At 47.2% G+C, this 14033-nt stretch overlaps 1 protein-coding gene across 9 annotated transcripts in view; it reads right to left on the bottom strand.

Moving 5' to 3' along the window:
• Positions 1 to 14033, bottom strand: part of GDPD5 (glycerophosphodiester phosphodiesterase domain containing 5) — a 107600-nt gene that overhangs the window by 53302 nt on the left and 40265 nt on the right. For 4 of the 9 annotated variants that reach the window (XM_049889802.1, XM_049889804.1, XM_049889805.1 and 1 more), the window contains one exon: positions 7361 to 7444. The exons of 3 other annotated variants lie outside the window; for them this stretch is intronic. The gene's annotated coding sequence lies outside the window, so the exon portion shown is untranslated. Of the gene's footprint in view, positions 1 to 7360; positions 7445 to 7799; positions 7925 to 14033 lie in introns of all 9 variants that reach the window. 2 more of the 9 variants (XM_049889803.1, XM_049889807.1) reach the window with 1 other exon arrangement.

The raw sequence follows: 14033 nt of genomic DNA, 5'->3' as shown, positions 1-14033 counted from the left end.
AATAAGGGCGTTATCAAAAAAAAGTGCCTATGTCTGGAAGTTAGTTGAAGAGCATCTGTACGGGTTGTGGAGGTGCTGTGGCCAGGAGCGGCTGTACCCAGAGCAGTCAATGGCCTGGGGGCCTCGGCTATACCTGGGCCCACTCCATTCCTGCTCAGGCCTGGTTCTCCAGGGCTCCCAGCTTCTAGGAACTACTCCATTCCCTTCCACAGATCTCTTTCTTTGCTCAAGCTAACCTGAATTTTTTCTGTTGTTTGCAGCCAAAAACTTTGACTGCTACAAGGATATTGTTTTTCCTGTATTTTACTGTGTTTCCAGTTCTTAGCAGGTTGTAAGCACTCAGTCAGTATGTGCTCAGCAAATGGATGAATGAATATATGTACGGTGTTATTACTATTAATTGCAGTAGTTAGTATTGTTGTGCTACCTACCACTTGCTTGTTCGGTACCATGCTGAGCATCATTCATGTATTATGTCCTGATGACAACCTTCCAAAGCAGAGATCAATAGTTTCATTTTAAAGATGAAAAAATATGGGCCCAAGAGGTTAGATGATTCACCAAGGCCAAAAAGCTAATTGTGGAAGAGTCAGGATTTGAACCCAGGACTGCTGACTATAAAGCTGGGTCTTTCTGTGGCACCAGTCCCAGAACGAAGGGTCTGCCAGCATTTAACTGTCTTCCATGCCTGTGCCAGCCACAGCATCTGCCTAACTGCAAACTGTACTTCAAAGGGCCAAGCTCAATATTTTAGCTGGCACTAGGGGAGTGGGGGCAGGGAGTGAGGCCAGGAACCTGGGGGAGGAAAAGGAAAAAACCCCCAAAGGTGCCAGGGCTGGAGGGTGGGGTGGGGTCCTGACTGCTCCTCTCCAGCAGCCTGCCAGGGCCCCAGGAGACAGGCAGGGCACGCATGCGGTAGGAGGAAAGCATCACCTTCTCCTTGACCGTGGCTGCCCTCACTGATCGTCTGAGGCTGAGCTCAGCCACCAGCAGGCTGGGTGAACTCTGCAAGACTCTGGCCTTGGTTTTCCCTTTTTTTTTTTTTTTTTTTATCATGGGAGGGTTCAACATCGGATGATCTCCAAGGGCCTTTCCAGCATTCGACTTCTAAAGCCCTTTAACCACTTGCTCTCTCCCCATCCCCAGGTGGAAAGCAGACATGGGGCTGCTCAAAGAGGATGGAAGGACAAATTCCACATTCCTTCTTGGTGTGACTGAGGAAAAGCCCCACTATTTCCAGAGCTGGGAGCCCTGAACCCACCACTGGCTCACTGTGTGGCCTTGGACAACTCCCTGGCCTTCTCTTTTGGGTTCCAGTTTTCACCTGGGATTAGGGTAACCAACCATCCTGTCTGCCCAGGGCTGTGGGCTATCAGTGCTAAAAGTGGGACAGCGCCAGGTAAACCAGTGTTAGTCCCTTCCAGGACCCTGTCCATAACAAAGGTGAAAGCTGCAAAAAGGCCAGTGACAAAGCTAGACACCTGGTCATCCTGATCCCTGGCCAGGGCTCTGCCTCTGCCCAGGTGTTCCCACTATCTTTGATAGGGACCAAGGTGTAACCATGCAATGGCCTCGATAACTCACAAACACCGAGAACCCCAAACTTCATTAGTGTAAAACCCAAGGCATGGAAGGTGCAGGGCCACAGTGACCTCCCCCAGTATTCAGGGAATATGTTGGAGCTTGGCCAAGGCCTCCTCCCATCTCACTGCTTCCCTGTCTCCTGCTCCCACCTTGGCTCTGGAGCCATTCTGCCTATCCTTGCCTTTTCTCAAAGTCCAAACCTCTCACCCAGGCATCAAGGCCTGGCAAATTCCCACTCATCTTTCAGGGCTGAGAAAGGATAGCCCTCCTCCAGGAAGCCATCCCTGACTGAGTCAGAGTCTCTTCTGGATCCCACACACCTGTGTTTCCTCAAGTCCCAGCACTAAGCACCATGTGGAGGCTTCCTGGAGAAGATGGGCTCTAAGCAGAATTCAGAAATAACGAAGGATTTGTTCTCCTACAAAGGGCATTCTAGGTAGGGAGGCAGCAGAGGCAAACCCTGAGCATCAAGAAGAGGGAGTAAGCAGGGCCTCTTCCAAGGCAGGGGCATCCCCAGGCTCCAGTTTGGAACTCAGCCAGCAAGTTACATCTCAGTTTGGATTCCACCCAGTGGTGGGCTGTGTAGCTAACCTTCTCCTCCCTCCTGGGGTCCAGGGGCAGTAGTGCCTCTCCCAACCAGCTTACCAGGTGGGCCTCTTCCCAAAATAAAGACAGGAAACCCATGCCTATAAAACAAATCTCTGGAGCCAAGGCTGGAGCTAGATGTGGGGAGGACAAGGGCTGATTCTGAGACTTCCCACTCACTGAGGTTTGTGAAAAACCTGGAGAAATATGGGATCAACCAACCCCAGACCCTTCACTGCACACCAGCCTTCCACAGTCAGCTTTCAGAGAGTGCTCACGGGTTTAATACAGTTTTTGTTGCACGGGCATCATTAGATGGCTTGAATTGAAAGATTTAGGCTGCCACCACCTTACTGTGTGACCTTGGGTAAGTCTCTCCACGTCTCCGGGCCTCAGAGAAAGCCCTAGATTCTAATGAAATCAGAAGACCTATTCCAGCAAAAAGAAGCCCTGGTGGTGCAACAGTTAAGCACTCAGCTGCTAATCCAGAGGTTGGCAGTTTGAGCCACACAGCGGCTCTGTAGGAGAAAGACCTGGCGATCTTTTTCTATAAAGACTCCCACGGAACCCGCTGCCGTCGAGTACAGCCAAGAAAACCCTACGGGGCAGTTCCGCTCTATCACACGGAGTCATTCTGAGTTGGAACCAATTCAAAGGCACCCAACAACAACAACAGGGCAGGAAGGAAGTCTTCATAGCTAGGCAACTGCCAGTGGAGAGCGGCTGAGGAAGGAGGTGCCAGGGAAGGAGGGAAGGTAGAGGCCTCAGAGCTAAAGAGACCAGGTGGGCCAGAACTCCCCCATCCCACCATCATGCCTGCCCATTCTTTGGGGAAAAGGCACACAGTGGGTGAGGCTGGGGCTCAGCCGGAATCCTCAAAGAATCAATCATACCCTAGTTAGGATCATTATTAATCTCTTTCCATGGTGATGCCAGGCCTCCTGTTTACCTACCCCTTATGTCCCAAGAGCCCGCTGATTGCTCTTTCTCCTGGGATGAGGCTGGCCAGGCCCAGAGGTCAAGGATAGTGGACCCTCTCTGGCGGGCCAGCTTCACCCAGCCGGTGGGCTCTCCAGTTCTTTGGACCCTCTTGGCTGCTTCTCCAAGTGAAAGGGCTGCTTCCTCCCCTGTACTGCAGCCTCCCAGTGGTGCCATCTGTCCCAGATCTGAGGTTCTTGAGCTCATTCAGAAAATGTTTAAGGAGCTTCCACTCTGTGCCAGGCACTGCGTGGGGCTGTGAGGGATTCCTAGAGAGTCAGACACAACCTTCCTTTCCAGGAGAAGACAACCTAATTGTAGCAATGGCAGCTACAACAATGGTAGCAACATGCATGTGCTTTATGGTTTACAAAGAGCCTCCACGTGCATCATCTCGCTGAGGCATCACTCCAGCTCTGCAGGTAAGTACCAAGACCCCCATTTTATAGATGAGGAGCCTGAGGTTGGTGGAGGTCAGAATTTGCCCAGCCCCTGGCTGAGAATCAGGTGTCCTCGCTGTTCATCTTGGCTCTGTCTGCTGAGCTCCCCCTCAATTAAGGCCCCTGGAGGACAGACCTGCATATCTGGGATGACTCTGGGGTCACAGGCTGCACAGGAACCAGACTCAGGGCCCTGCCCAGGGAACAGGTTCCTTCCTTCCTTCCCAGGTCAGGGCCACCAGCTTGGGCTGAGTAGTCATCAAGAGAGCAGAGCTTTAGCATCTCAGAACTCAAAATCTCAGCTGCAAACTCCCCAAACCAGAGTCTTAGAAACTCACCTCACCCCAGACTCATGCAATCATAGAATCCTAGAATAATCCAACTAGGATCTTAAAAAACACACACACACAAAACCAAACCTGTTGCCATCAAGTTGATTCCAACTCATAGTGACTCTACAGGACAGAGTAGAACTGCCCCATAAGGTTTCCAAGAAGTGGCTGGTGGATTCGAACTGCCAACGTTTTGGTTAGCAGCTGAGCCCTTAACCACTGTGCCACCAGGGCTCCACTAGGATCTTAGAACTATCCAATCCTTAGATTTCAGACTACTGAGGTCATAAAATGTCAACAGCTGGAAAGACCTGGAGCCATTCCATCCAGCCTCCCTTTCCACTGGGGAATCCCTTTGCATAGCTTCTTGCTGTTCCCCAGCTGAGCCTCTTGCATAGGTTCATATACTGCCAGTGACAGGGCCCTCCCTCCTTAACTCTAGGGCCCTTTAAGCAGCCAGGACTGCTGGAAGGACATCCTGAGAGAACTAACTGCACACCCCCACCCCTGCCCTCACCCACCTTCCCCACTGGCCCTGATGGGCTCTCCCAGGAGCAGAAAGCAGATACCCCCAAGGCCTCTGGCTGTGCCTGAAGGGCTGGCCTGGGGGCCTGGTGAGGGGAGGAGACTCTGGCCCTCAGTTGACACAATGTTCCCCTCCCAGGAGCCCTGTGATTCAGTCACTAGGGACCAGGGTGGCTTTTTCCAGTGCCTCTCCCTAGGTCCCAGGGAAGGGGGGCCTCCCACAGGGAAGGAGGAGGATAAGCAGGAGGAGGAGGAAGCTGAGTCTGGCAGAGACTTGTGCTGAGCAAACTTGTCTCGGCCCAGTTTTCACCCCCTGAGGGAATGGGGAACAACGATTTATTTTATTTATTTATGTAAAATAGCGGAGTTATTATACAAACAGGCTTCCCAAGCAGGGCCTGGGGATGGGAAGAGAAGCAAGTCCTACCATTTAAGGAATCTTCTCTTTCTTCCTTCCCGTTACAACTACCTCTCTAGCCTCACATCCCCCTGCTCCAAGCACACCACCCTACTCAGCTTTCCCACCTTCCTGCCTTTGCTCAGTCAGGGCCCTCTGCCAGGAAAGCTCTCCCACCCCCACCCACCCATCCAAATCCTGTCTATCTTAACAGATGCACCCTCTGCAAGCTTGATCTGATTCCCCCATAGCAGCCTCCTCCCTTTGTGCTCACATCATCTGGCAGAGCTCTCAGACGTGATCACAGTCCTCTGCGCACGGTAATTATCTGCTTCCGTGGTTGCCTGCCCCCAGACAGTAGGCAGCCCCAGGTTGAGACTTCTGATCCACCTAGCCCAGTTTTATCAGAGACCCACAGCATCTGTAGCCCTGTGCTGGGTGATGGGGACAAGAGATGTCCCAGACTCTGTTCCTACTCAAGTAGTCACTGTGTAGGGGACCAAAAGACACAGCCCGTGTTCTTCACACTGGGCCTGGCACTAAGGAAGTACTCATTTATTTAGCAGTTGGACTCCCTGGGGGGTGCAAAGGGTGAAGTGCTCTACTACCCAAAATGCTGGTGGCGCAAACCCGCCCAGAGGCACCTTGGAAGAAAGGCCTGGTGATGTACCTTTGAGAAATCAGCCATTGAAAATCTTATGGAATGCAGTTCCACTCTGATACACGTGGAGTTGGCCGTGAGTCAGAACTGACTCAGTGGCAGCTGGTTTGTTTTGGTAAAGCTGCTCATGGTGCTGCCATAAGTCAGAATCAACTGTAGGGCAACTGGTTCAACTGTTTGTTTTTTGTCTGTTTGTTTGTTTTTAAAGCTGATTAAGTGCAGGAAGGAAGGAAAGAAGGGACAAATCGGAGCATTTTAAACCACACAGCAGCATAGTTACTTCTGAGCCTGGTTCAGTTTTGCCACTCGAGCTGAATATTACCCTTTTCCCAATTTACAGAAAAAATTACGTTGCTAAAAAAAAGGCTCCCATAAATTTTTCTTACACCTCTGATGTCTGTTGTCACTTTTCCGTACCAGATCTAGTGTGCGAGGACCTCAGATTTAGCTCAAAATACTGATTTCGTCACTGGCATTTACATTCTCTCTTCTTCCTGGTGTTAACCAGAGAGCAGTCCCTCAGCTCCCAAACAAGCCTGGGATCCTGGGGCCTGAACTTTCCTTCCTCTTTTTCAGATTTCCAGGCTCCTCTTTAGGGACCAAGGAAAACTCCCGTGGTTGAAAGCTGCGGAAGAAAGTTGTGCCCCAGGAGTTGGCCAGCCCAGCACACCTAGAAGGTTCATGCCAATTCCATAGTTCAAAAGCCACCAATTCCACCATGTGTCATGCACTCCTTTAGCTGAAACATCATTTTCTCTAGGCTTTTCTCTTAAAATACTAATCCCTTCCTTGGAAATCGAGAAAACTCAGTTGAATACTTGGCTCATGTGCATGTGAAAGCTGGGCAATAATTAAGGAAGACCGAAGAAGAACTGATGCATTTGAATTATGGTGTTGGCAAAGAGTACTGAAATGCCATGGACTGCCAGAAGAACAAACAAGTCTTGGAAGGAGTACAGCCACAGCGTTCCTTGGAGGTGAGGATGGGGAGACTTTGTCTCACGTACTTTGGACATGTTATCGGGAGGGTCCAGTCCCCGGAGAAGGACATCATACTTGGTAGAGGGTCAGTAAGAAAGAGGGAGACCCTCAAGGAGATGAATTGAATTGACACAGTGGCTGCAACAATGGGCTCAAACACAGCAACAACTGTGAGGATGGCATAGGACCAGGCAGTGTTTCTTTCTGTGGTGCACAGGGTTGCTACAATTTGGAACCAACTCAACGGCGCCTAACAACAACTAAAACCAAAAACCAAACCCAGTGCCATCGAGTCAATTCCGACTCATACCGACCCTATAGGACAGAGTAGAACTGCCTCAGAGAGTTTCCAAGGAATGCCTGGTGGATTCGAACTGCCAACCGTTTGGTTAGCAGCTGTAGCACTTAACCACTATGCCACCAGGGTTTCCAACAACAACTAAGGGTGTAAATCATAGTGGTTAGGAATGCGCACCAAGAGCCAGCCTGCCCTGGTTAGAAACCCAGCTCTACCTCCACTTACTTAACTGAGAAGCTTTCTTAATGCCTCTATCCCTCAGTTTCCTCATCTATAAAGTGGCAATAATAGCACCAGCCTCATGGCCTGCTATGAGGATTAAATGAGTTCGTGCACGTAAGGTGCTTAGACAAGTACCTTATACACTGTGCTAAGCAAGAGAAAGCTCTACTCAGAGCTTCAGGGTTTGTTTTTTTTTTGTCCATAAAATGGGATAACAATCCCTATTTCCCTGACGTTTTTTCATAAACTGTAAAGTGCTGCCCCCATGGGAGAGGCTGGCATTGTTTTAGAACCCAGTGGACTGCTTTCTGCAGCCTGCCTCTAACTCTTTTCTCCCTCCCTCCTTTTTTTCTTTACCTGGAAGAATGTACCAGTGGCTGTGAGCTAGGCTCCCAGGGGTGTCCTGTCCACAGAGGCAGTGATGTCACTTCACAGGGAGAGCTGAGGGGACAAGGGGACAAACCCAGTCAGGTCAGTTGTCAGTCTACCCTGCCTTCTGTGTGAACCCCTGCTCTATGCCCACCCTATGCTGGCTGTGGAGCCCAGGGATGGGTCACACCTAGTCCTGCCCTGGGGGAGCCCCTCAGCTGGCAGGTGAGCCAAGTAAACACATGTGATCCAATCCTGGCCATGGGCCCCGGAACACGCAATCCCCATGTCCACACAAGCTGCCCGCAAACCAGCCCCAACCCCAAACCCAGTTCAACCTGCTCTCTGAATCATTCTTGCTCCTTTTCAGGACCCATGGGAAGTGGTCCCAGGCCCAGACACCCTGGGGCTAAACCTGGGGCTGTACCTGGCTCCTGGGGGGCAGAGGCCATTTCATGTTGCCCAGGGACCTGCTTCTCTGGAGGTAGCCGCCAAACCAGCTCTTCTTCTAAAGCAGCCGCTGAGGGAGGGCCAGTGGGCTGGAGGCGGGATCTGGGGCACCACAATTATGTGTCTGAGTTCTGACTCACACACCTCCTCCCCCATCACCAGCTCCTACAGCCAGCAGGGCAGCCCCCTGCCCGGGAACTAGAGGAGAGATGGCACTGACAGGCCATGGTACCAGCAGACCCAGGGGCTTCCAGGTCAGCACTGTAGGCTGCTGTCACATTGCCTATGTTGGGGACACTGAGGCTAGCAGGGTCAGGGGTCTGTCCATGTCACCCAGTGCCAGAGGAGGAGTCAGGCCTGGGTCCCAGGCCTCCTGGTGCCCTACAGACCCAGGGCAGTGGCAGCTCAGGCCTGGTGCCGACCCTAGGGACCGTGTCTGCATGAGAACTCTTCCCCCAACCAGTCAGACCCTGGAGCCACACTCCTGTGAGAAATACACAGCCAAGACTCAGACCAGAGGTAGACAGACTGGGGCTCAGAGACTGCTTGGAAAAGACATCCAGCAGTGGAGAGTAAGACACCTGGGGCACCCCCAACCCTGCCTCTTTCCACTTCCAACCCCAAAGCGTCTCACAGTGCCCTGAATGTGCTGCACTTTGCCATTTGCAAAACATGCTTATTTCCTTTGTCTCCCACAACGATCCTAAGGCCTAAGTGACAGAGGGAATATAAACAGATCAGAACTTCTCAAACTTTAATGTGCACACACATCACCAGGGGAGCTTGTTAAAGTACAGTCTGACTCAGTAGGTTCAGGATGGGGCCTGAGATTCTGCATTTCTGATGAGCTCCCAGGTGATGTGATACTGCAGGTCCATGGGCCACAATTTGAATATTGAGGGCATAGTAGATAAGGGCAAGAGCGTTGGAGTCAATTTGCCCAAGTTAGAATCTTGGCTATTATTTACTGTGTCATCTTGGACATGTTACTTAACCTCTCTGTGACTCAGTCTCCTTATTTTTTTTTTTTTTCTAGTATATACCAAAAAAACCAAACCTGTTGCCGTGGAGCAGCTGGTGGATTCAAACTACAGACGTTTTGGTTAGCAGCTAAGCTCTTAACCACTGTCACCTACCCCAGGGAATTAAATTAGTTAACATAGTTAACATATGTAAAACACTTAAAGTGATTATTATTATTATCATTACTTATCCAAATTTTAAACTGGAGGTTCTGATGAAGTATGAGAGCCCTGGTGGCGCAGTGGTTAAGTGATAAGGCTGCTAACCAAAAAGTCAGTCCTTCAAATCCACCAGCTGCTCCTTGGAAACCCTACTCTCTGACCCCTAGGATTGCTACAGGTTGGAAATGACTCCATGGCAACAGATTGGTGTTTTGGAAACCCTGGTGGCGTAGTGGTTAAGTGCTGTGACTGCTAACCAAAATGTCTGCAGTTTGAATCCACTAGGCACTCCTTGGAAACTCTATGGGGTAGTTCTACTCTGTCCCATAGGGTCACTATGAGTCGGAATCGACTTGATGGCAATGGGTTTTGGGATGAAGTATGATACATGCTACATGATGGACCCTGAAAACATTATGCTAAGTAAAAGAAGCCAATCACAAAAGACCACATATTATATGATTCCATTCATATGAAATATCCAGAACAGGGAAATGTCGAGAGAAAGATTAGCGGTTGCCTAGGGCAGATGGAGGGGGGAACCCTGGTGGTACAGTGGTTAAGAGCTCAGCTGCTAACGAAAAGGCTGACAGTTCAAATTCAGCAGCTACTCCTTGGAAACCCTATTGGGGCAGTTCTACTCTGTCCTCCAAGGCTGCTATGACTCCACGGCGATGGGTATATTGGGGCGGGCTGGTGGCGGGGGAGGACCTAGGGGCATAAGAGGGCTTCTTTTTGGCGTGACGAAAATGTTCTAAAATCAACTGTGGTGACGGTTGCAGATATCTGTGAATATACTAAAAACCCTTGAATTATACATTTTAAATGGGTGAATTGTGTGGCATGTGAACTATATCTAAATAAAGCTGTTAAAAAAAAAAAAAAAAGGAGGGTCTGAGGGGTGAACACACCCAACAAGGTGACTGGGCCAGAATTCAAGACAAAATCTCTTTTTTTTTTTTTTTTTATTGTGTTTTAGGTGAAAGTTTACAGCTCCAGTTAATTTCTCATACAAAAATTTATACGCACATTGTTATGAGGCCCTATTGCAATCCCTATAATCTGAGAGTACATTCTCCCTTTCCACCCTGGGTTTCCCATGTCCATTCAACCAGCTCCTACCCCTTTCTGCCTTCTCATCCTGCCTCCAGACAGGAGCTGCCCATTTAGTCTCGTGTACCTACTTGAACTAAGAAGCATACTATTCACGAGTATTATTTTATGTTTTATAGTCCAGTCTATGTCTGAAGAGTTGGCTTTGGGATGGTTAGTTCTGGGTTAACAGAGTCCAGGAGCCATGCGTTCTGGGGTTCCTCTAGTCTCAGTCAAACCATTAAGTCTGGTCTTTTTACGTGAATTTGAGTTCTGCACCCCACTTTCCTCCTGCTCCATCAGGGACTCTCTGTTGTGTTCCCTGTCAGGGTGATCACTGATGGTAGCTGGGTACAATCTAGTTCTTCTGGTCTCAGGCTGGTGGGGTCTCTGGTTTATGTGGCCCTTTTGTCTCTTGGACTAATGTTTTCCTTGTGTCTTTGATGTTTTCTTTCTCCTTTGCTCCAGGTGGGTTGGGAACAGTTGATGCATCTTAGATGGGCACTCGCTAGCTTTTAAGACCCCAGACACCGCTCACCAAAGTGGAATGCAGAAAATTTTCTTAATAAACTTTGTTACGCCGACTGACCCAGGAGTCCCCTAAAACCATGGTCCCTAGGCTCCCGCCCCTGCTACTCCGTCCCTTGAAGTGTTTGGTTGTATTCAGAAAACTTCTTAGCTTTTGGTTTAGTCCAGTTGTGCTGACTTTCCCTGTATTGTGTGTTGTCCTTCCCTTCACCTAAGTCTTGAGTTCTTATAATAGTGGTCTCATACAATATTTGTGCTTTTGTGACTAATTTCACTCGGCATAATGCCTTCCAGATTTATCCACGTTATGTTTCACGGATTCATCGCTGTTCTTTATCGTTGCATAGTATGCCATTGTGTGAATATACCATAATTTGTTTATCCATTCATCTGTAGATGGGCACCGAAGTTGTTTCCATCTTTTTGCTATTGTGAACAGTGCTCCAGTGATCATGGGTGTGCATGTATCTATTCATGTGACGGCTCTTATTTCTCTAGGATACATTCCAAGGAGTGGGATTGCTGGATCATAGGGTACTTCTATTTCCAGCTTTTTAAGGAAGCGCCAAATCAATTTCCAAAGTAGCTGTACCATTTTACATTCCCACCAGCGGTGTATAAGTGTTCCAGTCTCTCCACAACCTCTCCAACACTTATTATTTTGTGTTTTTTAGATTAATGTTAGCCTTGTTGGGGTGAGATGGTATCTCATTGCAGTTTTGATTTGCATTTCTCTAATGGCTAATGATCATGGGCATTTCCTCATGTGTCTATTAGCCACCTGAATGTCTTCTTTGGTGGAGTGCCTGCTCATATCCTTTGCCCATTTTTTAATTGGATTATTTGCCTTTTTATTGTTGAGGTGTTGTGGTATCTTGTAGATTTTGGAGATTAGACCCTGATCAGGTAATATTTTTTTTCCCAGTCTGTAGGTTGTCTTTTCACTCTTTTGGGGAAGTCTTTTGATAAGCACAAGTGTTTTGATTTTTAGGAGCTCCTAAATGGGTTTTTAATTTTAATTATCTAGCTTCTCTTCTGGTGTTTGTGCATTGTGAGTTATGTTTTGTATCCTGTTTATGCCATGAATTAGGGCTCCTTGCATTGTGCCTATTTTTTCTTCCGTGATCTTTATCTTTTCAGATTTTATATTTAGGTCTTTGATCCATTCTGAGTTACTTTTTGTACGTGGTGTGAGGTATGGGTCTTGTTTCATTTTCTTGCAGATGGACATTCAGTTATGCCAGCATCACTTGTTAAAGGGACTGTCTTTTCCTCATTTAACGGACTTTGGGGGTTTGTCAAATATCAGCTGTTCGTAGGTGGATGAATTTACATCTGGATTCTCAATTCTGTTCCACTGGTCTATGTATATGTTATTGTACCAGTACCAAGCTGTTTTGTCTACCGTGGAGGTATAATAATTTTTTTTTTTTTTATTATACCTCCACGGTAGACAAATAGGTTCTAAAAATCAGGTAGTGTGAGGCCTCTCACTTTATGCTTCTTCGGTTATGCTTTACTTATCTGGGGCCTCTTCCCTTTGGATGTGAACTTGGTGATTTGTTTCTCCATCTCATTAAAAAATGCCATTGGAATTTGGATCGGGATTGCATTGTATCTGTAGATCGCTTTGGTTAGAACTGACATTTTCATGATGTTGAGTCTTCCTATCCACAAGCAATGTATGTTTTTCCACTTACGTAGGTTTCTTTCAGTCTTGTAGTTTTCTTTATATAAGTCTTTTACGTCTCTGGTTAGATTTATTCCTAAGTATTTTATCTTCTTGGTGGCTATTGTAAATGGTATTGATTTGGTGACTTCCTCTTTGAAGTTCTCTTTGTTGGTGTAGAGGAATCCAACTGATTTTTGTATGTTTATCTTGTATCCTGACACTTTGCTGAAATCTTCTATTAGTTACAGTAGGTTTCTTGTGGATTCTTTGGGGGTTTCTGTATATAAGATCATATCACCTGCAAATAGGGACACTTTTACTTCTTCCTTACCAATTGGATGCCTTTTTTTTTCTTTTTCTTGCCTTATTGCTCTGGCTAGGACGTCCACCACAATGTTGAATAAGAGTGGTGATAAAGGGCATCCTTGTCTGGTTCCCAATGCTTTCAGACTCTCTCCATTTAGGATGATGTTTGCTTGGTATAAATGCCCTTTATTATGTTGAGGAATTTCCCTTCTATTTCTATTTTGCTGAGAGTTTTTATCAGGAATGGGTGTTGGACTTTGTCAAATGTCTTTTCTGAAACAATTGATAAAATCATGTGGTTCTTTTGTTTGTTTTATTTATGTGATGGATTACATTGACTGTTTTTCTAATGTTGAACCATCCCTGCATACCTGGTATGAACCCTGCTTGGTCACGGTGAATTATTTTTTTGATATGTTGTTAAATTTTATTGGCTATAATTTTTTTCTTTTTTTAAAATTTTGTTTAAGTGAAAGTTTAGAGATCAAGTCAGTCTCTCACACAAAAATTTATATACATCTTGCTATGTACTCCTAGTTGCTCTCCTCCTAATGAGACAGCACACTCCTTCTCTCCACCCTGTATTCCCTGTGTCCATTCAGCCAGCTTCTGTCCCCTGTGCCTTCTCATCTTCCCTCCAGACAGGAGCTGCCCACATAGTCTCATGTGTCTACTTGAGCCAAGAAGCTCACTCCTCACCACTATTATTTTCTGTCTTATAGTCCAGTCCAATCCCTGTCTGAAGAGTTGTCCTTGGGAATGGTTCCAGTCTGGGGACCATGACTTCTGGGGTCCTTCCGGTCTCAGTCAGACCATTAAGTCTGATCTTTTTATGAGAATTTGAGGTCTGCATCCTGCTGCTCTCCTGCTCTATCAGGGATTCTCTGTTGTGTTCCCTGTCAGGGCAGTTATTGGCTAGAATTTTGTTGAGGGCTTTTGTATCTATGTTCATGAAGGATATTGGTCTGTAATTTTCTTTTTTTGTGGTGTCTTTACCTGGTTTTGGTATCAGGGTTACGCTGGCTTCATAGAATGAGTTTGGGAGTATTCCATCCTTTTCTATGCTCTGAAATACCTTTAGTAGTAGTGGTGTCCACTCTTTTCTGAAAGTTTGGTAGAATTCTTCAGTGAAGCTGCCAGGGCCAGAGCTTTTTTTTGGGCGGGGTGGTTTAATTACCTCTTCTGTCTCTTCTTTTGTTATGGGTTTATTTAGTTGTTCTACGTCTGTTAGTGTTAGTTTAGGTAGGTAGTGTGTTTCTAGAAATTTGTCCATTTCCTCTAGGTTTCCAAATTTGCTGGAGTACAATTTTTCATAGTATTCTGTTATGATTCTTTTCAATTTCAGTTGTGTATGTTGTGATATCGCCCATCTCATTTCTTATTTGGGTTATTTACTTCCTCTCCTGTTTTTCTTTTGTCAGTTTGGCCA

This window comes from Elephas maximus, chromosome 7, assembly GCF_024166365.1.
Source record: "Elephas maximus indicus isolate mEleMax1 chromosome 7, mEleMax1 primary haplotype, whole genome shotgun sequence".
NCBI lineage: Eukaryota > Metazoa > Chordata > Mammalia > Proboscidea > Elephantidae > Elephas > Elephas maximus.
Note: the sequence above shows the minus strand (reverse complement) of the source record. Positions and strands in the feature narration are given on the sequence as shown.